The sequence below is a fragment of the Heterodontus francisci genome, chromosome 2 (assembly GCF_036365525.1).
Source record: "Heterodontus francisci isolate sHetFra1 chromosome 2, sHetFra1.hap1, whole genome shotgun sequence".
NCBI classification, from domain to species: domain Eukaryota; kingdom Metazoa; phylum Chordata; class Chondrichthyes; order Heterodontiformes; family Heterodontidae; genus Heterodontus; species Heterodontus francisci.
In genome coordinates, this window is record NC_090372.1 from 177918384 (window position 1) to 177943251 (window position 24868).

General features: G+C 42.6%; 1 protein-coding gene across 4 annotated transcripts in view; it reads right to left on the minus strand.

Annotated features, from left to right (window-relative positions):
* mpp7a (MAGUK p55 scaffold protein 7a) overlaps positions 1–24868 on the minus strand; it is a 594283-nt gene that overhangs the window by 529173 nt on the left and 40242 nt on the right. Inside the window, exon 1 of one of the 4 annotated variants that reach the window (XM_068014189.1) lies at positions 2017–2135. The exons of the other annotated variants lie outside the window; for them this stretch is intronic. The gene's annotated coding sequence lies outside the window, so the exon portion shown is untranslated. Of the gene's footprint in view, positions 1–2016; positions 2136–24868 lie in introns of those variants that run through there. 4 annotated transcript variants of the gene reach the window in all.

A 24868-nucleotide genomic window follows, 5' to 3' on the forward strand; every position in this document is an offset into this window, starting at 1 on the left:
AAGAAAAGTTTTCACCTGTGCTTTAAGAAGTACATAGAACCATAGAAAAATTACAGCACAGAAGGAGGTCATTCAGCCGGTCATGTCCGCGACGGCAAAAAAAACTAGCCGCCCAATCTAATCCCACCTTTCAAACACCTGGTCCATAGCCTTGCCAGTTACAGCACTTCAGTTACATGTCCAGGTACCTTTTAAAAGAATTGAGGGCTTCTGCCTCCACCACTGTTCCTGGCAGTGAATTCTGGATTACACAGGGTTCTTGCAACGCAATGGAATGGCATAACAGAATGTTGAACCAATGGCAAAATGACGATATACAATATGTTCCGATTAGCAGGAAACAAACCTCCACGCAAGTTGAAAGTTAAATGAAAGCAATGTGAATATTTTGAAGTTTGCAAGAAAAAATTGAAAAACAGAAAAAATACACCAAGCATAACATATTGCAAGTTATCATGCCACATTATTCAAAGTTACAACATTCACTTAAAAGCGAACAGTAACGAGAGTTACAGCGTCATTTACGGCAAGAAGGCGGCCATTCAGCCCATCGAGTCCATGCCATCTCTCCACGGAGCAATCCGGTCATTCCCACTCCCCCGCTCAATTCCCGTAGCCCAGCAAATTTATTTCCTTCAAGTGCCATCCAATTTCCTTTTGAAACCATTGATTGAGTGGGCAACAAGTATCTTAATGAATTACCTGAAAGTCACAAACATAAGCTGCTGACCTAAAACCTCATTTGGTTACTGCTGGAGCAGCAATTTGCGCTTCCAGAAAACAAGCTCATTTTATTCATCTACCACTTTGGAAAGGTTGATATTTCTATTGATTTTACTGGTAAAAGAACAAACTGATAGTCAGTATTCACTGTTGTGCCTTTAGCTTGGAATGCACACAAGAAACACTCCAACCCTTCACATCTGAAATTACTAGAGAGGGAAACAGTACACGAAATTGTAGGGTACTCCTATTATAACATCCACAACAGACTTAAATTTTTAAAGAAAAAACAAAGCTGTCAGCTGTGGCTCAGTTGGTAACACTCATCTGAGTCACAAGGTTCAGGGTTCAAGTCCCATTCCAGGACTTGAGCAACAAAAAAAAAAGCAAGGTGACACTCCAGTGCAGTACTGAGGGAACATTGCACCGTTGGAGGTGCTGACTTTCAGATGACATGTTGAAGTGAGGCCGCTATCTGCCTACTCAGGTGGATGTTGAAGATCCCTTGGCACTATTTAGAAGAGCAGCGTAGTTTGATCCCCAGTGTCCTGGTCAATATTTCTCTCTCAATCAAGAGTCTTAGAGTCATTACAGCACAGAAGGTGGCCATTAGGCCGAATGAGTCCAAACTACACTGTGTAGAGCAATCCAGTCAGTCCTATTCCCCCACTCTAACCCCGTAGCCCTGCAAGTTTATTTTCCTCAAGTGCTCATCCAATTTCCTTTATGAAATCATTCATCGTCTCCACTTCCCCCACCCTAGTTGGCAGCACGTTTCAGGTTATTACCACTCACTGCCTAAAAAACATCTTCCTCACATCTCATATGGCAACAGCTTTTCTTGGCCTACCTTATCTGAAGCGGTCATAATCTTGGACACCTTGATCAAATCTCCCCTCAATCTCCTCTTCTCCAAGGAAAACAAGCCCACCAGCTTTTCCAACCTAACCTCGTAGCTGAAATCCCTCATCCCAGGAACCATTCTGGTAAATCGTTAAAAACAGATTATCTGATCTTTATCACATTGGCCGCCGCTTTTCCTACATTACAACAGTGACTACACTTCAAAAAAGTGCTTCACTGGCTGTAAAGTCCTGTGGTCATGAAAAGTGCTTTTTAAATACAAGTCCTTTTTAAAAAAAGTTGACAAATTGCACCCAAGCTACTTTTTCACCAACGTTTCGACAGTGCACATGTACAAGACTGTAAAAGTATATCCTCTGACTGAAATGTTTCCAGTCCAAACCCCTACCTTTCTCTACTACAGCCAGATCATGATTTACTGTAACGCACCTTGGCATCATTAACAAACCATATTCTGGAATTTTGGTGTTGTCTGCTACTACTCAAGGTTTGGAGTCTGTGACAACTGTTTTCAGCCTAGTGGAAGCTGGAGCTCAGAGTCATGTCTCTTTACATCCTGGAATAGTAACAGCAAGGCAAACTGAGCACAAAGTTGAACATTATAGCTGGCCAAACTATGACGCATAGGCCAGGGTCTCCAACACACTATCATGCTTCAAAGTCCCTCAGCATTATCGCTGCAGCTGCTTTTAAATGAAAAGCTAAAGGTTTAGAGATCAATATTCACAGAAAGCAGCTATGGTTAAGGTTACCACAGGGAAACACTTGGGAAAGAGAGAGCAGGGTTCCTGCTGGATCCAGAGTTGCCATTTTAGCTGGCTTGCAACAGATAGTAGTGTTCTTATTAAAGACCAACAAATGTGTCTGAAATCACACGTTTGAAATCATCCCAATGATCAGGAGCAGAGAAAAACAAGGGGAAGTTGTGGCACAAGAAAGGTAAACCAGCTTCATTTAAACCAGTAGATCCATAATTTGTGACAGTATCAGAGATACCAGAGAAGACTTAATGAATTTCAAAATAAAACTACTGAACTGAAAAACAGCAGAATATGTGCAAGGATAATTCTCTCTGAACTTAAGAACTAATTTTTATATTAAATCCATTGAAACTGTTGAAAATTAACATCGACAAAGAATTTTCTCAACTGAAGTTAATTTAAATAATTTAGCAGCAGATCCTGCCACAGTAATGTAATTCATGCCATGAAAAACGGCTGCTCCGAAAGGACCTGAAGCCCCAACCCCTCTCTCAGTATTTTGCACATCAAGATTCTTACTACATGTTCACATTTGTGCTGATTTACTCAGAATTTGAAGTTAAATAAATTTTAAAAATCTGAAAGTTGAGGATTTTTAAGTATGAAGTTACCACAATAATGTAATCTGCTTTGCTTAATTCAGACTATTAGATTTTGAACACAAAGGCTTATTACATAGCTCAGTCTTGTGAAGATTAAGTATCTCGGGTAATTATTTTAAAGTTAAAATAAATGTAGGTATTGTAAATTCAAAATTATTCCCAAGTAACTACTTGTTGCATGTGTATTCACCAGAACTAGGAGTCTGATCAGGAAGTTACTTGACTAACAAGTTAAAAATTATAATTTTTCAAACATTTAATGATGGCTAAACTCCTGTTCAAATGCAGCAGGTCTACCAAATTTGTTCCAAGAAGTTCTGAATTTTTATGTGGATATTAAATATCAGCCGAGATCACTGCCATCAGCTGATTGTTCTGATAGAGGGACGTGCATCTCACCATTTTAATCCCAGTCTCTGCCTCTCAAGGTGTTTAGACATAAAAAATGTTGAAGGGAACACTGTGTTTCCGACATTATACAGCGACTGCATTTCCAAACCACTTCACTGGATGTTAAGTACTTAGGGACATCGTGAGATCGTAGAAAGGTGCTGTATAAATATGTATTTTCTTTGAATTTGCACAAGTTGCAGGTCAAGGCAAGTATAAAAGAGTGAAAAAAAATCACAAGACCATGGACAAGATGCAGCTTACCACATAGTTGTCTTTTTTCCAGTGCAGCACAACATGGTTATTTAAAGGCTAATTACATTCATTCTAGAAATGAATAATAGGTTCCAACAAATAATCCAGGGAAAGAACAGTCGGCTGCATTCACTCATGTGAACCACTGCAGGAGACCTAATCATTACCAAACAGCGAGATTAAAAGCACAGTAACTCATAAAAAGCTGAGTTGAGTTTAACGCTGCTGTTTATCTTAAATTCTTAACAAAAGCCCCTTTCACCTTTACAATTCAACTCTCCTCACAACTCAACTGTCTCCAAATATGTGAGATCATTCAGAAAACTGACCAGCCAACTCATTCCAAAGCTAGTTTGAGAAGATTGAAACCATATTACAATTATTTAGATCACAAATATATTCCATTACTGAAGGCATTTTTATCCTTTCAGAAAACATTTAAGGCTTTCTATAAAAATAAATTTCTGGATAGATGGACAACTAAATTGTGATCATCAAAAGGAAACGTGCAAAATAATGCCACAGATTCATGAAGAACCACTAATTGCAAAAGGACAATAGACTAATTTGCATATCTTATGCGAAGTCCAAATTTTTAAAGTTGCAGTGCAATCAGTTACACTATTTACCCATAAAATCAAAAGCTTGGATAAGTCCAGTATAAACATTTTTTTCCTCCCCCACTAAGTACATTTCAGAGAACACAATTCCTTCAGCATTCAAGACATGTAAATCTCCTGCAATTCAAGATGTACCATATTAGCTTCAGAAATTTGGCAGTTGGTTCAGCACTTAACTGTCAAATAGGCAATAATAACAATAAACTTGAACTGTGCTCTATGACAAATCACACAATGAGTGATAAGGAGTATCTATTTACAAATGGAGACCAAAACTGCACACAGTACTTCAGGTATGGTCTCATCAAAGCCCTATACAACTGCAACAAGACCAATCCCCTTACAATAAACACCTGGAGCACTGCAAGCAGTTCTGGGCCCTGACCTTAGGAAGTAGATATTGGTCTTTAAAGGAGTGCAGCATATGTTTACTAGACTGATACCTGGGCTCCAGGGGTTAAATTACAAGGCAAGATTACATGGTGTTCCCTGAAATTTAGACGGTTAAGGGGCAATTTGATTGAATTTTCAAGATATTAAGGGGAAATGATAGAGGATAGATGGAAACTATTGCCACTAGTTATAGTCTAAATCTGTCTAAACAGATTATGGAAAGATGTAGGAGCAACAGGGTGGTGGTGATAGATTTTAAGTTTCCCAACATTGACTGGGATTCACTTAGTGTTAGAGGTCCAGATGGAGCAGAATTTGTAAGGAGCATCCAGGAGGGTTTTCTAGAGCAGTATGTAAATAGTCCAACTCGGGAAGGGGCCATACTGGACCTGGTGTTGGTGGTTGAAGTTTCGGTAGCGGACTACTTTGGGAATAGCGATCACAATTCCAGAAGTTTTAGAATACTCATGGACAAAGACGAGAGTGGCCCCAAAGGAAGAGTGCTAAATTGGGGGAAGGCCAACTATACCAAAATTCGGCAGGAGTTGGGGAATGTAGATTGGGAGCAGCTGTTTGAAGGTAAATCCACATTTGATATGTGGGAGGCTTTTAAAGAGAGGTTGATTAGCGTGCAGGAGAGACATGTTCCTGTGAAAATGAGGGATAGAAATGGCAAGATTAGGGAACCATGGATGACAGGTGAAATTGTGAAACTAGCTAAGAGGAAAAAGGAAGCATACATAAGGTCTAGGAGGCTGAAGGAAGACAAAATTTTGGAAGAATATCAGGAATGTAGGACCAATCTGAAACGAGGAATTAAGAGGGCTAAAAGGGGTCATGAAATATCTTTAGCAAACAGGGTTAAGGAAAATCCCAAAGCCTTTTATTCATATATAAGGAGCAAGAGGGTAACTAGAGAAAGGATTGGCCCACTCAAGGACAAAGGAGGAAAGTTATGCGTGGAGTCAGAGAAAATGGGTGAGATTCTAAATGAGTACTTTGCATCGGTATTCACCGAGGAGAGGGACATGACGGATGTTGAGGTTAGGGACAGATGTTTGATTACTCTAGGTCCGGATGGGATCTACCCAGGTTACTGAGGGAAGCGAGAGGGGAAATAGCTGGGGCCTTAACAGATATCTTTGCAACATCCTTAAACACGGGTGAGGTCCCGGAGGACTGGAGAATTACTAATGTTGTCCCCTTGTTTAAGAAGGGTAGCAGGGAAAATCCAGGTAATTATAGACCGGTGAGCCTGACGTCAGTGGTAGGGAAGCTGCTGGAGAAGATACTGAGGGATAGGATCTATTCCCATTTGGAAGAAAATGAGCTTATCAGTGATGGGCAACATGCTTTTGTGCAGGGAAGGTCATGTCTTACCAACTTAATAGAATTCTTTGAGGAAGTGACAAAGTTGATTGATGAGGGAAGGGCTGTAGATGTCATATACATGGACTTCAGTAAGGCGTTTGATAAGGTTCCCCATGGCAGGCTGATGGAGAAAGTGAAGGCGCATGGGGTCCAGGGTGTACTAGCTAGATGGATAAAGAACTGGCTGGGCAATAGGAGACAGAGAGTAGCAGTGGAAGGGAGTTTCTCAAAATGGAGACGTGTGACCAGTGGTGTTCCACAGGGATCCGTGCTGGGACCACTGTTGTTTGTGATATACATTAATGATTTGGAGGAAAGTATAGGTGGTCTGATTAGCAAGTTTGCAGACGACACTAAGATTGGTGGAGTAGTAGATAGTGAAGGGGACTGTCAGAGAATACAGCAGAATATAAATAGATTGGAGAGTTGGGCAGAGAAATGGCAGATGGAGTTCAATCAGGGCAAATGCGAGGTGATGCATTTTGGAAGATCCAATTCAAGAGTGAACTATACAGTAAATGGAAAAGTCCTGGGGAAAATCGATGTACAGAGAGATTTGGGTGTTCAGGTCCATTGTTCCCTGAAGGTGGCAACGCAGGTCAATAGAGTGGTCAAGAAGGCATACGGCATGCTTTCCTTCATCGGACGGGGTATTGAGTACAAGGGTTGGCAGATCATGTTACAGTTGTATAAGACTTTGGTTCGGCCACATTTGGAATACTGCGTGCAGTTCTGGTCGCCACATTACCAAAAGGATGTAGATGCTTTGGAGAGGGTGCAGAGGAGGTTCACCAGGATGTTGCCTGGTATGGAGGGCGCTAGCTATGAAGAGAGGTTGAGCAGATTAGGATTATTTTCATTAGACGGAGGTTGAGGGGGAACCTGATTGAGGTGTACAAAATCATGAGGGTGGATAGCAAGAAGCTTTTTCCCAGAGTTGGGGATTCAATTACTAGGGGTCATGAGTTCAAAGTGAGAGGGGAAAAGTTTTGGGGGGGGGATATGCGTGGAAAGTTGTTTACGCAGAGGGTGGTGGGTGCCTGGAACGCGTTGCCAGCGGAGGTGGTCGACGCAGGCATGATAGCGTCTTTTAAGATGTATCTAGACAGATACATGAATGGGCAGGAAGCAAAGAGATACAGACCCTTAGAAAATAGGCGACATGTTTAGATAGAGGATCTGGATCGGCGCAGGCTTGGAGGGCCGAAGGGCCTGTTCCTGTGCTGTAATTTTCTTTGTTCTTCTTTGACAAGGGAGCAGTGTCTAAAAATTAGAGACTCACCTGACAGGAATCAAATTAGGAAACACTTGTACACACACCGGTAGAAGTTTGGAACTCTTCCACAAACTGCAACTGATATTCAATCAATTGTAAAGTTTAAATCGTAGATCGATAGATTTTTGTTATCCATAGGTATGAAGGAATATGAGGCAAAGGCAAGTAATATGGAGATCGGTCACAGATCAGCCATGATTTCAATTAACGGCAGAACAGGCTCAAGAGGCCTACTCCTGTTCAACTAGAACCGACGCAGAAACTAGATCCGAAACAGAAACTGGAAGAACAACCAAAGGTTTCCAGGGAAGCTGACACTGGTTAAAACCAGATAAAAGGAGACAGAGTCCTCCTCAGGTCAGGCAGTAGTGGAGCACAGGCAAGCAGAAGAAAGTGAAGACCGAATCCAGAATCGGTTTCTGTTACTTAAGGCCTAACTTAAGGATTAAACACAACAGGCCATACAGTTGTCACTGAAGGATCAGATAAAAGGAAAACTGATAAATTCACGCCATTAAGACTGTCATGAGCAGAGCTGAGGAGGTTCTGGAGAAGTAAATGATTCTAAATGACTTTGTAAATGATTCTAAGTGCACCTTGTGGCGAAGACCACCCGTGGAGTTTGGATTGAGAGGGAACTGATGACAGAAGAACAGAGCGAAATCCTTGAAGAAAGGAGCTGAAAATCTGCATGAGGAACTTCAGAGTTGTGAAGAACTGTGTGACTGCAATTGCCGCCGTATATGCTGGGTGGACTGCCCAATAAAACCATGAGACCCATCTCTGTCGTTTATTTCAGTAGCTTCATGCTTAATTTATGTTGGTTTTGTTTTGAACATAAAAGTAAAATTTATTAAAAAAGGAAATTTTGATTGTTTGGTTTGGTTTCCTAAACGTGGATTATAAAACCCTAGCACCCTCAAATATTTGAATAGTACCATCTCTTCTCCTGTTAACAATCTCAGGTCCTTAAGCCTTTGGCAAAAATGGACTGCAGACTGTGGTTTAAAGGCAAATCATTGTCAGAGCAGTGAAAGACTCATAACAAACATGTTCCCACAAAGAAACAGGGAGGGACTCCCAAATCTGGACCCTCCTGGATGTCAGAGAGCATACAGAGTTGGATACGGCAAATAAATAAGTCACATGCCAAAAGCTTAAAACTGCAGAGAGCCTAGAGAAGTATAAAATGTGCAAGGGCGAAAATAAAAAGGCAATCAGAACAACAATGAGAGGGCATGAAAAAATATTGGAAAACCCAAAGATTTTCTTTAAATGCAGAAAGAGCAACAGGATAACTAAGGAAAGAGTAGGGCCAATTAAAGACCAAAAAGGTAACTTGTGTGAAGACGGAAGATGCAGGCACAGTGTTATGATCCCCAAGGATCACCAAGAAAAGAAAAGAATCGAATCCACTAACTGACCCAATTTAGGAAAAAACAAAAACAAATGGACAAGATTTCACTTTTATAAATTTTACTTCAACACTCAAACCTAAATCAACAGAAATTAAACATGAACAGTTAATTCACGACCAATGTATACATCTTAATACACGCAAATGAGCGGGGAGGTGGTGGCATAGTGGTATTGTCACTGGACTAGTAACCCAGAGACCCAGGGTATTGCTCTGGGGACATGGGTTCAAATCCCACCACAGCAGAAGGTGGAATGTGAATTCAATTAATTCAAGCTAGTCTAATGATGGCCATGAAATCATTGTCAATTGTTGTAAAAACCCATTTGGTTCACTAATGTCCTTTAGGGAACAAACTCTGCTGTCCTTACCTGGTCTGGTCTACATGAGTCCAGACCCACAGCAATGTAGCGGATTCTTACATGCCCTCTGAAATGGCCTAGCAAGCCACTCAAGTGTATCTAACCGCTACGAAGTCAATAAAAAGGAATGAAACCGGACAGACCACCCGGCATCGACCTAGGCACCAGTAACGACAACGGCAAACCAAGCCCTGTCGACCCTGCAAAGTCCTCCTTACTAACATCTGGGGGCTTGTGCCGAAGTTGGGAGAGCTGTCCCACAGACTAGTCAAGCAACAGCCTGACATAGTCATACTCACCGAATCATACCTTACAGACAATGTCCCAGACACTGCCATCACTATCCCCGGGTATCTCCTGTCCCACTGGCAGGACAGACCAAGCAGAGATGGCAGCACAGTGGTATATAGTAGGGAGGGAGTTGCCCTGGGAGTCCTCAACATCAACCCTGAACCCCATGAAGTCTCATAGCATCAGGTCAAACAAGGACAAGGAAACCTCCTGATTACCACCTACCACCCTTCCTCAGCTGATGAATCAGTAGTCCTCCATGTTGAACAGCACTTGGAGGAAGCAGTGAGGGGGGCAAGGGCACAGAATGTACTCTGGGTGGGGGACTTCAAAGTCCATCACCAAGAGTGGCTCGGTAGCACCACTACTTACCGAAAAGGCAGAGTCCTAAAGGACATAGCTGCTAGACTGGGTCTGCGGCAGGTGATGAGGGTACCAACAAGAGGGGAAAACATACTTGATCTCGTCCTCACCAATCTGCCTGCTGCAGATGCATCTGTCCATGACTGTATTGGTAGGAGTGATCACTGCACAGTCCTTGTGGAGACTAAGTCCCGCCTTCACAGTGAGGATACCCTCCTTCGTGTTGTGTGGCACTACCACTGTGCTAAATGGGATAGATTTCGAACAGATCTAGCAATGCAAAACTGGGCATCCATGAGGCGCTGTGGGCCATCAGCAGCAGCAGAATTGTACTCAACCACAATCTGTAACCTCATGGCACGGCATATCCCCCACTCTACCGTTACCATCAAGCCAGGACACCAACTCTGGTTCAATGAAGAGTGCTGGAGGGCATGCCAGGAACAGCACCAGGGATACCTCAAAATGAGGTGTCAACCTGGTGAAGATACAACACAGGACTATCTGCGTGCCAAACTGCATAAGCAGCATGAGATAGACAGAGCTAAGCGATCCCATAACCAGATCTCAGATCAGATCTAAGCTCTGCAGTCCTGCTCCACAAATATCCCCATCCTCAATGATGGGGGAGCCCAGCACATCAGTGCGAAAGATAAGGCTGAAGCATTTGCAACAATCTTCAGCCAGAAGTGCTGAGTTGATGATCCATCTCGGCCTCCTCCTGAAGTCCCCAGCATCATAGATGCCAGACTTCAGCCAATTTAATTCCGCATGATATTAAGAAACGACTGAAGGCACTGGATACTGCAAAGGCTTTGGGCCCTAACAATATTCAGGCAATAATACTGAAGAACAGCGCTCCAGAACTTTCTGTGCCCCTAGCCAAGCTGTTCCAACACAGTGACAACACTGGCAACTACCCTGCAATGTGGAAAACTGCCCAGGTATGTCCTGTACACAAAAAGCAGGACAAGTCCAACCCAGCCTATTACCACCCCAGCCTACTCTCAATCATCAGTAAAGTAATGGAAGGTGTCATCAACAGTGCCATCAAGCGGCACTTGCTTAGCAATAACCTGCTCAGTGACACTCAGTTTGGGTTCCGCCCGGGCCACTCAGCTCCTGACCTCATTCCAGCCTTGGTTCAAACATGGACAAAAGAGCTGAACTCGAGGTGAGGTGAGAGTGACTGCCTTTGACATCAAGGCAGCATTTGACGGAGTATGGCATCAAGGAGCCCTAGCAGAACTGAGGTCAATGGCAATCAGGGAGAAAACCCTCTGCGGTTGGAGTCATACCTAGCGCAAAGAAAGATGGTTGTGGTTGTTGGAGGTTAATCATCTGAGCTGCAGGAATTCCTCAGGGCAGTGTCCTAGGCCCAACCATCTTCAGCTGCTTCATCAATGACCTTCCTTCAATCATAAGTTCAGTAGTGGGGATGTTCACTGATGATTGCACAATGTTCAGCACCATTCGCGACTCCTCAAATACTGAAGCAGTCCGTGTAGAAATGCAGCAAGACCAGGACAACATCCAGGCTTGGGCTGATAAGTGGCAAGTAACATTCGTGCCACACAAGTGCCGGGCAATGACCATCTCCAACAGGGCGGCACAGTGGCGCAGTGGTTAGCACCGCAGCCTCACAGCTCCAGTGACCCGGGTTCAATTCTGGGTACTGCCTGTGTAGAGTTTGCAAGTTCTCCCTGTGTCTGCGTGGGTTTTCCCCGGGTGCTCCGGTTTCCTCCCATAGCCAAAAGACTTGCAGGTGATAGGTAAATTGGCCGCTGTAAATTGCCCCTAGTGTCGGTAGGTGATCAGGAATATGGGATTACTGTAGGGTTAGTATAAATGGGTGGTTGTTGGTCGGCACAGACTCGGTGGGCCAAAGGGCCTGTTTCAGTGCTGTATCTCGAAATAAAAAAATATATATATAAAAAAATAAAGAGAGAATCGAACCATCGCTGCTTGACATTCAATGGTCTTACCTTCACTGAATCCCCAACTATCAACATCCTAGGGGCTATCATTGACCAGAAACTGAACTGGACCAGCCATATAAATGCCGTGGCTCCAAAAGCAGGACAGAGGCTAGGAGTCCTGCAGCGAGTAACCCACCTCTTCACTCCCCAAAGCCTGTTCACCATCTACAAGGCACAAGTCAGGAGTGTGATGGAATACTCTCTACTTGCCTGGATGGGTGCAGCTCTAACAACACTCAAGAAGCTCAACACCATCCAGGACAGAGCAGCCCGCTTGATTGGCACACCATCCACAAACATTCACTCCCTCCACCGCCGACACACAGTGGCAGCAGGGTGTACCATCGACAAGATGCACTGCAGCAAGACAGCACTTTCCAAACCCGCAACCTCTACCAACTAGAAAGAAAAGGGCAGCAAACGCATGGGAACATCACCACCTGCAAGTTCCCCTCCAAGTCACACACCATCCTGACTTGGAACTATATCGCCGCTCCTTCACTGTCACTGGGTCAAAATCCTGGAACTCCCTTCCTAACAGCACTGTGCATGTACCAACCCCACATGGACTGCAGCGGTTCAAGAAGGAAGCTCACCACCACCTTCTGAAAGGCAATTAGGGATGGGCAATAAATGCTGGCCTGGACAGCGATGCCCACATCCCATGAATGAATAAAAAAAAGCAGATGTATCAAGCAAAGTCCTCACAGTCAGCACAACAAAACAAGATCCTCCAGAGGCACCTTTTCAAGTCCGGTCCTCGAGGATGTGGATTATGGAAGTAATGATGCCCTGTTGAGAGCAAGCAATGCAATCTTCGCTTTAAAGGTTCAGTCTTGTCGTCTCTTGAACCACCTTAGCCTTGCCCACTGCAGTCCCAAGAGCATGGCTCTGCTAATAACTTTACAGTCACCAAACACAATGGCAGCAACTTGTATCTTCCAAGATGGAGGGGGCAGCCGTCAGCAACCAGAAAACATTTCCCAATTCAAAGAGTTTGTCCTTTGAACCAACAGCTCCCAGCTTTTCCAGGTCAACAGCCCTGAGAGACTCTTAAAACCAACAACGCCCAGATCTGATTTCTTGTGAAAACCACAAAGCCTTTTTTTGGCTTAACACTCTTTTGGTGTTTTCATGATGCACTCACAGCTTTTTCCTTTGCTGGCTTAACACCGTCTGGAGATGTAACAAAATGAAACTAAAAACTCCAATCACAGGTATCTGGTTTAAAAAAAAAGCTTTTCCCTCAGTCACAAGACTGTTGATTTGTCTAACCTGGGTTCAATTTGAATACCCACAGCTGCAAATCAGGTACCAACTCAAAACCACAAACACAAGCTGTACAGAACTCAGTTTACACATGGAGACTCCATAACAATGGTTCTGAATGAATACTTTGCATCTGTTTCCACAAAAGAGAGGGACAAAGTAAACATTGTAGTTAAAGCAGAGTCGTGTGAAATACTGAATGGGATAAACAGTGAGAAAGGAAATATTAAGTTGTTTGGCACCCTTGAAAGTCGATAAAACACAAGGCCCGGAAAAAATCTATCCCAGGCTGCTAAGGGAAGCAGGTGAAGTAAACAGCGGAAGCTCTGACCATCATTTTCTAATCTTAGCTGGCTACAGGCATGGTACCAGAGAACTGGAGGAGTGCTAATAATGTGCAGTTGTTTTAAAAGGGAGGAAGAGATGGCCCAACTAATTATAGGCCAGTCAGTCTAACCTTGGTGGTGGAGAAATTATAGGAAAATATTCTGATAGTATAAATCGTTATTTAGAAAGGCAAAGATTAATCAAGGACAGTCAACATCAATTTGTTAATGGAAGGTCATGACTAACTGAGTTGATTGAACTGTTTGAGGAGTTAAGAGGGTCGACGAGTGTAGCACGTTTAATGTAGTTTACGCGGATTTTAGCAAGGCTTTTGACAACATCCCACATGGCAGACTGGTCAGGAAAGTAAAAGGTCATGGGATCCAAAGGCAAGTAGCAGGAATTAAAGGCTAATGGTCAATGAGTGTTTTTATGACCTGAAAACTGTTTCCAGTGGGGCTATTCAGGGCTCAGTGCTGGGTCCCTTGCTGTTCCCGAAATATATCAATGATTGAGACTTATATGTAGGGGACATGATTATAAAGTTTTCAGATGATACAAAAATTGAAAAGTGTAGTTGATGGTGAGGAGGTTTAAGAGGCATCTTGACAAATACATGAATAAGATGGGAATAGAGGGATACGGACCCCGGAAGTGCAGAAGGTTTTAGTTTAGGCAGGCATCAAGATCGATGCAGGCTTGAAGGGCCGAATGGCCTGTTCCTGTGCTGTACTGTTCTTTGTTCTTTGAAAGCTGCAGACTGCAGCAAGATATTGATGGACTGGTCAGGAGGGCAGAAAATGACAATGGAATTCAATCTGGAGAAGTGTGAAGTGATGCATTTGGGGAGGAAAAACAAAGCCAGGGAGGGCACAATAAAACTTAGGATTCTGAGAAGTGTAAAGGAAGAGAGACCTTGAAGTACATGTCCAGAGTAAAGGCCTGCTCAGGTCCGGGAAAAAAAATCCAACCCGACCCAAACCACAGCGGACCAGAGCCCGACTCGGCCCAAGTCCCTCCAGTTTTGCCCTGCGCCCGACCCGACCGTCCCTTTACTTACCTTCCGCTTCGGAACCTCCAGGAAGCTGCAGCGTGTGTGATGATGTCATAGAGACGTCACTCGCTCACTGCACAGACTCAGTTTCCCTGCTTGACGACCCAGACTCCCAGCTCAGGTAAGTTTTTTTTAATTTTAATACTGACCAGCAGAGCACTCACTGTGTGTACCCGGCCCAACCCGGACCGACCCGAGGCCGAAAGCCGGATCCGGAAGAGGGGCCCGACCCGAACCTGACACGTCGTCTGGTCCCATTAGGTTTGGGTTGGTTAGCAGGCCTTTAGTCCACAGTACCATCAGGTAACAAGACTGATTGGGAAAATCGTCAGGAAGGAACACAGGATACTTTCCTTTATTGGCCAAAGACTAGAACATAAGAGCAGGGAAGTTTTGCCAAATCTGTATAAAACACCAATCAGACTACAGCTGCAGTACTACATACAGTTCTGGACACTGTATTACAGGAAAGATGTGATGGCAATAGAAAAGGGGACAGAGGAGATTTACAAGGATGTTGCCAAGAATGGAGAACTTCAGCTATGAGGAAAGATTGGATAGGCTAAGGTTGTTTTCTTTGGAACAGAGGAAGCTGAGGGGAAATTTAATTGCGATGTATAAAATTATTAGAGGCCTAGATAGAGTGGATGGAAAAGGACCGATTTCCATAGAGAGGTCAATAAACAGGGAGCAGAGATATAAACTAATTGGTAGAAGGATTGGGGGGTGGGGCAATTTTTTCACCCAGGGGGTAGACGAAATCTGGAACTCACTGCCTAAAAGGGTAGTAGAGGCAGAACCCCTCATCGGATTTAACAAATACTTTTGTATTCAATTCCCCTCGCAATAAATGATAACATTCGATCAGCTTTCCTAATTGCTTGCTGAACCTACATACTACCCTTTTGCAATTCATGCCCTAGGACACACAGATCTGTCTGCATCTCAGAGCTCAGCAATCTATTACCATTTAGATAATATGCTTTTTATTCTTCCTTCCAAAATGGACAATTTCACATTTTCCCACATTATACTCGATTTGTCAGATCTTTTCCCACTCACAACCTATCCTTAACCTTTTGTAGCCTCCTTATATCCTCTTCACAACTTACTTTCCTACCGATTTTTGCGTCATTATCAAATTTAGCAACCATACCTTTGGACCCTTCATCCAAGTCATTTAAATAAATTGTAAAAGGTTGAGGCCCCAGGACTGATCCCTGCAGCACACCACTCATTACATCTTGCCAACCAGAAAATGACTCATTTATGCCTACTGTTTCCTGTTGGCTAGCCAATCTTTTATCGATACCAATACGTTACCCCCTACACCATGAGCTTTTATTTTCCGCAATAACCTTTGATGTGGCACCTTATCAAATGCCTTCTAAAAATCTAAGTACAGTACATTCTCGAGTTCCCCTTTATCGAAAGCACATTACTGCTTTTCAAAGAACTCCAATAAATTGGTTAAACATGATTTCCCTTTCAAAAAACCATGTTGACTCTGCCTGATTACCTTGAATTTTTCTTCGTGCCCTGCAACAATAACTTCTAATATTTTCCCTATGACAGATGTTAACTCAACTGGCCTGCAGTTTCCTGCTTTCTGTCTCCCTCCCTTTCTTGAATAAAGGAGTTCCATTGGCTATTTTCAATCTAATGGAATCTTCCCCTCGTATAGGGAATTTAGGAAAATTAAAATCAACACATCAACTATCTCACTAGCCACTTCTTTTAGGAGCCTAGGATGAAGTCCATCAGGACCCGTGGATTTGTCAGCCTGCAGCTCCAACTTTTTGCTCAGTACCACTTCCCTGGTGATTGCAATTTTCTTCAGTTCCTCCTTCCCATTTCCTCATTTACAGTTATTTCTGGGATGTTACTTGTATCCTCCATGGTGGAGGCTAATGCAAAGTACCTGTTCAATTCATCTGCCAGCTCCTTATTTTCCCTTATTAATTCCCCAGACTCACTTCCTATAGGACCAACAAGCACTTGGTTAACTCTTTTTTAATTATCTATACGAACAGTTTTCATATTTCTAGCTAGCTTTCTCTCATACGCTAATTTCTCACTCATCAATCCTTTAGTCATTCTTTGCTGTTTTTTATATTCTGTCCAATCTTCTGACCTGTCACCCATCTTTGCGCAATAGGCTTTTTCTTTAAGTTTGATACTATCTTTAACTTTTTTAGTTAACCACAGATGGTGGGTCCTCCCCTTGGAATTTACCTATTCTGTGTATTCTGAAATATCCGCTTCAACGTCTGCCACTGCATCTCTACTGACCTATCCCTTAACTTAACTGGCCAGTTCACTTTAGCTAGCTTTGTTTTCATGCCCGCATAATTGCCCTTGTTTAAGTTTAAAATACTAGCCTTGGACTCACTCTTCTATCCCTCAAACTGAATGCAAAATTCAATCGTATTATGATTGCTGCTACCTAGGGATGCCTTTACTATGAGGCCATTAATTAATCTTATCTCATTGCACAATACCAGGTCTAGTATAGCCTTCTCTCTGGATGGCTCCAGAACGTGCTGTTCTAAGAAACTATCCTGAAAACATTCTGTGAACTTATCTGGACTACCTTCGCCCATCTGATTTTTCCAGTCTATACGTAGATTATGATCCCCCATGATTATCGCCTACCTTTCTGACAAGCTCCCATTATTTCTTTCTTTATACTCATTACCAAAATAAAGTTACTTACAACACTGCACAGAAATGGGTTGTTGCAGCTAGGGGAGTTATTTGAAAGTTAATTGTCCCCTCTTGTTACGATTCAATTTCTCGGTTTAAATTAAATATTTCTGGGGAGACCTGACAAACACTGGTTATTGAAAGTGGCTGTCACTTATGTCAATATAAAAGTGTTATCATTTTGAAATCTAAGTGTGCAATCTGTGTCAGTCTTACTGATATGAAGTGTCACTCCCAATAATCCGATATTGACAGCTCTCCAGATACAAGACTGCATGAATTCAAGAGGAACTAACATCAATTTCTTTATAAATTCAACTCTGCACTGATGCTCCAAAGTATTGCTGTGCCAGCAAATGGCAGACCTCAATTCACGAGAAACTTACTGTATAGCAAACTCTCCATCTGTTCACACACAACACTGCAATATCTCCAATAACTGCGGCAAATAAAATACATTTTTTCTTTTGCCCCATCTCCTGAACCAACAGTAAATAAAAATCTGAAATTCCTCCCTCCGGGTTACTGTTCAACATATCCCGGGAGCCGGGAAAGGCTGAGGGTTTGATTTTTTTTCAAACTGACAGTGCAGTTCTTCGCTAGGCAGTCCAGAAATTTCTAAAACGTTAAACTGGACACTTCAAGTTAAGTATTTATTCCATCCGATGCGCCCCCACAGTATTGTGCGTACGTGTGATAGAAGTAAAGGCAAAAATAGTGCTGAATCACAATAAGGGAAGGGTGGCACGTTGTGGCAAAAATTTTAAAATATAGCTCCAAGTTAAAACAAAACCTGATAAAACACGTAAAAGCAATTTTTAAAAGATGCCCTGCATCCATGTCCGTCCCTAGTAGATTCCATAATCCAACCTGATAGCTGTGATCTTTCTTCACTCGTACAAGATGTGGAAACCATTTAAAACAGGAAAAAAATTTTCCAAGGATGAAACAGAAGAAATATTTGGAACAGCCAAAAATCTACAAATAGCTAAGGGCAATGTTTAAATCAAAGATCAATTAATGATTTTCACATTAGCCAAGAGAATGGCCAAGATAGATAAAGCAATTTGAAAGATTTGGAATTACTTCAGATTTAGCTAAAAAAAAACTTAAGCATAAAACTAACATATAAATTTAACGGGTAGGACATTGGAAGATAGTTTGCACTATGAATTATGAGGTATTTATGGAGCAGTACAAGATAGACTTGGAAACAACTTACTTGGTAATTTTTTTTTTTTTAAAAAGACCTAATTTCAAAGTGAATAAAAATAAACTAAATAACTGGACAGTTTCTCAACAGTCCGATACTGTTCAGTGTTTAAAAGGTAAACTGCTTGATAAAATTACACCCAACTGTATCGCAGTGGTGCAAAAATGGGTAATAGAAATTGCAGTTGGACCTCAAATTCACCCCTCCATGATAAAGTGAAAATTTTACTTCCTGTTTCCTGAGTTATCAATTGGCAAAAAACAGCAATCAGTGAAGAATCAATTGAAAAGATGGGGAAGCCTACAGTTAACAAGAAGATTACAGCAGCCAAAGTTTACTTCCACAACAGGATCACAAAAAGTAACTGAAGACCCTCAAATAAAGTTGAGAAATTCGCAGTCTCTCCTTGACGTGCATGTCTGGCAAGAGAATCCAAATACATTAACTGTCACTGAAAGGTTTGCCAGAAAGAAAAACAAGTTAGTAAAATTTCAGAGGTGATCCAGAAAGAATAGAAGTATGTTCTTGCATGCATGCTGGAAAGAGAAAAACTATGAATAATTTAACAGGTTGATGGAAAAGTATTGATTAAGTTTAAAATTGATAATGTAACATTTGCATCACACAAGTGCCAGGTAATGACAATCTCCAATGAGAGAGAATCTAGTCATCGCCCCTTCACATTCAATGGCATTACTATTGCTGAATCCCCCACTATGAACATCCTGGAACTCCCCCTCCAACAGCACTGTGGGTGTACCAGCACCAAATGGACTGCAGCAGTTCAAGAAAGCAGCTCACCACTAGTTTCTCAAGGGCAATTCGGGATGAGCAACAAACTGGCCTTGCTAGTGACACCCACATCTCTTTAAAGAATAAAAAAAACAAAAGCAGATATCCTCTCAGAAGCTGATTCTCAGGATGAAAAAAAAAATGGAAACTGTAGAGAAGCTTGGTATAATTTTGTATTGTTCTGCAAACTGGTAACTCAACATTTTGAAACAAAAATTCTTCGAAAAGATGAAATCTGCCAGCTGACTGTGGAACGATGCCTGCAAGGAGGCCGAATAACAAAATCAAGCCTGGACAGCAAACAGGATACTGGCCAGTCACAGGAAAACTAACAGGCCAAAATGGACTCTTGTTAAAAGGTATTCAGCTGCTGATTCCCAGATTAAAGTGCTACAGATGTTAAAAAGAATATATTGAACCAATTAAGCACAGCTTTGTGGGAAAACCTTCAGGTGACAGTTATCATACTTAGCTTGTCTTGGTGGACACAAATGTCTGGGATGTATCAACAATCCATGACAGTCAACTTAAAACATCAGCTGAAACAAATCAAGAAGTGTCCTAATTACATAGAATACAGAACAAACATGGCCAAATGTCTGATTCCTTCCATTATCAAGACAGTATCCATAGCAAAAGGTCTGAACTTAAATCAATGGAGTTAGACGTACCTACTGATTGTGCTGTTTACGAAAATTACATAGAGCAGCAACAGCAGATATTAGCTTGATGTGGAATACAGGAAGTAATGCCAGATATTGGAACACTATTCTTTAATGCATGCCATGAAAATATGGGTTTATTCTCATTACAAGTACCTCAAAGAAGCCATGCAACTTGCATTAAGACCAGCAGAACAATTGGGATGCGAAGAGTGCAGTAAAGACCATGAAATCCTGGACTCACCACCGGCAGCAGCGACAGACCTGGATGGAGACTTAGCATGCACGGGTGGGGGGGGGGGGGGGGGGGGGGCGGGAGGGGTGGTGGAGGAAGAGGAGGAAAACTGCAAGAGCAATAGTGATAGGGGATTCAATAGCGAGGGGAACAAACAGGCGCCTCTGTGGCCACAGACATGACTCCAGGATGGCATATTGCCTCCCTGGTGCCAGGGTCAAGAATGTCACTGAGCAGCTGCAGGACATTCTGAGGCGGGAGGCACCAGTGACATAGGCACAAAGAGAGATGAGGTCCTGCAGGCTGAGTTTAGGGAGTTACAAGAGGGACTGAAAAGCAGTACCTCAAAAGGTGGTAATCTCTGAATTACTGCTGGTGCCATGTGCCAGTGAGCACAGCATAAGGAACATACAGCTGATGAATACGTGGCTGGAGAGATGATGCAGGAGGATTCTCGATCCCTGAGCCATTGTGACTGCTTCTGGGGCACATGGGAGCTGTACAAGTCAGGCAGGTTGCACCTCAACAGGGCTGGAGCCAATATCCTCAGAGGAGGTTTTGCTAGTGTTGAGAGGATTTCAACTAGCTTGGAAGGGGAACTTGAAAGTAGATTCAGAAGGGAGAGAAGCAAAGTTGAAAACAGAAGGCAGAAATTTAGTAAACATCTTTGAAAGGCACAGGAAACAGAGGAAACAAAGGCTAGAACACAGACAAGGAGGGAGTTTGGCAGTGCTAAATGGTATATACTTCAATGCAAACCATCCAGGGAATAAAGGAAGATGAGCTGAGAGCACAGATTAACACATTGGAGTATGATAATTATATCTATTACTGTGACATGGCTGAAAGGAGGACAGAATGGCAGCTCAACATTCCTGGTTTCAGGGTTTGCACATAGAATAAAAATTATCAATATGATGAGATATTGCAGAACTCGGAGAAGCAGAGGGATCTGGGTGTCCTAATGCGTGAAAAGCAAAACGCTAGTATGCAGGTACAGCACATAATTAGTAAAGCTAATAGAATGTTATTGTTTATTGCGAGGGAAATTGAATACAAAAGTAGGGAGAATATGCTTCAGTTATACAGGGCATTGATAAGACCACATCTGGAGTACTGTGTACAGTCTTGATCTCCTTATTTCAGGATGAATGTAAATGCGTTGGAAGCAGTTTAGAGAAGGTTTACTAGACTAATACCTGGAATGGGCGGGTTGTCGGATGAGGACAGGTTAAACAGGCTAGGCTTGTATCCACTGGAGTTTAGAAGAGTAAGAGGCAACTTGATTCAAACATATAAGATCTTGAGGGGTCTTGACAGGGTGAATGTGGAAAGGATGTTTCCTCTTGTGGGAGAATCTAGAACTTGGGATCACTGTTTAAAAATATGGGATCGCACATTTAAGACAGATGAGAATTTTTTTCTCTGAGGGTCATGAGTCTTTGGAACTCTCTTTCTCAAAAGGCAGTGGAAGCAGAGTCTTTGAATATTTTTAAGACAGAGATAGATAAATTCTTGATAAGGGGGTGAAAGGTTATCGGGTGTAAGCAGGAATGTGGAGTTGAGGTTACAATCAGATCAGCCATGATCTTGTTGAATGGCGGAGCAGGCTCAAGGGGCCAAGTGGCCTACGCTGCTCCTAATTCATTTGTTCGTATGTTTGCAGATGTCATGGGGGGTGGGGGGGGGGGGGCAAAAAAGGAATACTGATTCAAGATGCAAATATAGCTGTGAGGAGAGATTATATGGTAGAAGGATCATCAGATGAGGCTAAATGTTTAGAACTGGAAAACAAAACAAAAAAAAAGAGGCAATCACACAACTGGGAGTGTTCAAAAGACCCCCAGTCAGAGGGAGATAGAAGAGCTCTTATGTCGGCAAATCTGAGAAGTGCACAAACAATAAGGCAGTCATAGTGGGGAATTTCAACGAGCCTAATATTAACTGAGATAGAATTAGTGTGAAAGGTACAGAGGGATCAAAATTGTTGAAATGCTTTCAGGAGAACCTGTTCTGCCAGTACATAGCAAACCCAACGAGAGAGGGGGTGTTTCTGAACTTCGGTTTAGGGAATTAAGCTGGGCAGGTAGAAGGGATATGAGCTGGGGAGTACTTTGGTGGAAGTGATCATAATTCAGTTAAATTTAGGGTATTTATGGAAAAGGAAAAGGAAGACGACTGACCTGGAATAAAAGTTCTCAATTGGGGAAAAGCTAATTTTACTAAACTGAGATGTAGTTTCGCTAAAGTGGACTGGAAACAGGTAAATCAGTGCCAGAGCAGTGAGAGGCAAAGAAGAGACATTGAGGGTTCAGAGCTATAATGTTCCCTTATAGGAAAAGGATGGGACTAGCAAATCCAGAGGCCCCTGGAACTCAAGGGGTTTAAAGGAGAGGATAAAGAAACAAAGAGAGAAGTTTATGAGAGCTACCGAGGGCTCAATACTGCAGTAAACCTAGAGGAGTATAAAAAAAGTGTAGGAGCAAAATTAAATATGCAATTAGGAAAGCAAAGAAACGGCATGAAAAAATCTTGGCAAGTAAAATCAAGGAAAAGCCAAAAGAAATTATAAATACATAATGAGCAAGAGGATAACTAAAGAGTAGGTCCGATATGGGAATTCAGGACCAGAAGGAAAATCTGTGTGTGGAGGCAGAGGACAGTCGTATGGTTCTTAATTAATACTTAGCGTCTGTTTTCACAAAGGGAACAGTACAGACAGTGCAATCAGGGAACAAGAGCGTGAAATATTAGATGAAATTAACCGTGAGCGAGGAAGTATTAAGGGGTTTAACATCTTTGAGAGTGGATTAATTCCCAGGCCCAGATGAAATGTATCCTCGGTTGTTAAGGGAACAGAAGAAATAGCAAAGGCTCTGGCCATAGGCGCAGTGCCAAAGGACGGAGGACAGCTAATGTGTGCTATTCTTCAAATAGAAAAAGGGATAGACCGAGTAATTACAAGCCAGTCAGCCTAACCCCTGTGATGGGAAATTTATTGGAAAAAATTCTGAGAGTCAAGATAAATCTTCATTTAGAAAGACATGGATTGACAGTCAGCAGGAATTTAAAGAGGTCATGTCTGATTAGCACGATTGACCCTTCTTGTTAATTCCTCAAAAAATTCAATGAGAGTCGTACAAATGATGTAGTCTGTACGGATTTGATAAGGTCCCACATGGCAGACAGGTCACAAAAGTAAAAGCCCATGGGATCAAAGACAAATTGGCAAGTTGGATCCAAAACTGGCTCAAAAGGTGAGAAGCAAAGGGTAATGTTTGATGGGTGTTTTTGTGACAAGAAATCTGTTTCCAGCGGGGTTCCGCAGGGCTCAGTACGAAGTCTCTTGCTTTTTGTGGTTTATCACAATGATTTGGAATTGAAGGTGGGGGTATGATTAAGAAGTTTGTAGATGGTACAAAAATTGGGCGTGTGGTTGGTCATGGAGAAGCAAGCTGTAGACTGCAGGAAGTTATCTAGTCAGCTGGGCAGAGCAGTGGCAAATAGAAATTAATCTGGACAAGTGTGAGGTAATGCATTTGGGGAAAGCTAACAAGGCAAGGGAATAGACAATAAATGGTAAGATACTGAAGTGCAAAGGCACAGAGGGACCTTGGAGTATATGTCCACAGATCCTTGAAGGTGGCTGAAGATGTAAAAAGGTCGACAAGGCATATGGAATACTTGCTTTATTAGCCAATGCACAGAACATAAGAGCTAGGTGGTTACATCTGAACTGTATCAAACACTGATTAGGCCACAGCTGGAGTGCTGCGTGCAGTTCTGGTCACCACAGATGCGATAGCCGAGAGGGTACAGAGGAGATTTACAAAGATGTTGCCTGGACTGGAGAATTTTAGTTGTGAGCAAAGATTGGATAGGCTAGGTGGTTTTCTTTAGAAAAAAAGGAAGCTGAGAGGAGACCTAATTGATGTGTATAAATTTATGAACAGTCAAGATAGAGTAGATAGGAAGGACTTATTCACCTTGGTCGAGGGGTCCATAATCAGGAGGCATAGATTTTAGAGGGGATTTGAGGGAAAGGTTTTTCACCCAGAGGCTGGTGAGGATCTGGAACTCTCTGCCTGAAAAGGGTGATAGAGGTAGAAACCCGTAAAACATTTCAAAAGTACTTTGGCATGCACTTAAAATGCTGGAACCTACAAGGTTACGGACCAAGAGCTAGAAAGTAGATTAAGTTTGATGGCCACTTGTCAGCTAGGCAGACACGATGGGCCGAGTGGCCTCCTTCCGTGCTAGGGGCAGCACAGTGGCGCAGAGGTTAGCACCGCAGCCTCACAGCTCCAGCGACCCAGGTTCAATTCTGGGTACTGCCTGTGTGGAGTTTGCAAGTTCTCCCTGTGTCTGCGTGGGTTTCCGCCAGGTGCTCCGGTTTCCTCCCACCACCAAAAGACTTGCAGGTTGATAGGTTAATTGGCTGTTATAAATTGCCCCGAGTATAGGTAGGTGGTAGGGGAATATAGGGACAGGTGGGGATGTGGTAGGAATGTAGGATTAGTATAAATGGGTGGTTGATGGTCGGCACAGACTCGATGGGCCGAAGGGCCTGTTTCAGTGCTGTATCAATAAATAATAAATAAAAATAAATATAAATTTCTATGATTTGATTCTGAAGGATGTGTGAAGAAATTAGCACGCTCCAGCCAAATGGCTGCAGCTAGTACAAGTCTCAAAAATCGTGCTGCTCAGTGGCATGTTTAGCCAACTTCCACCAGGGCCAATTGGCTCCTGATCTCAGCACAGCCTTGGTCCAAAAATGGACAAAAGAATTGAACCCAAGAGGTGAGGTGAGAGTGACTGCCCTTGATATCAAGGCAGCATTTGACTAAGTATGGCATCAAGGAGCCCTAGCCAAATTGAAGTCAATAGGAATCAGGGGGAAAACTCTCCACTGGTTGGAGTCATACCTAGCACAAATTAAG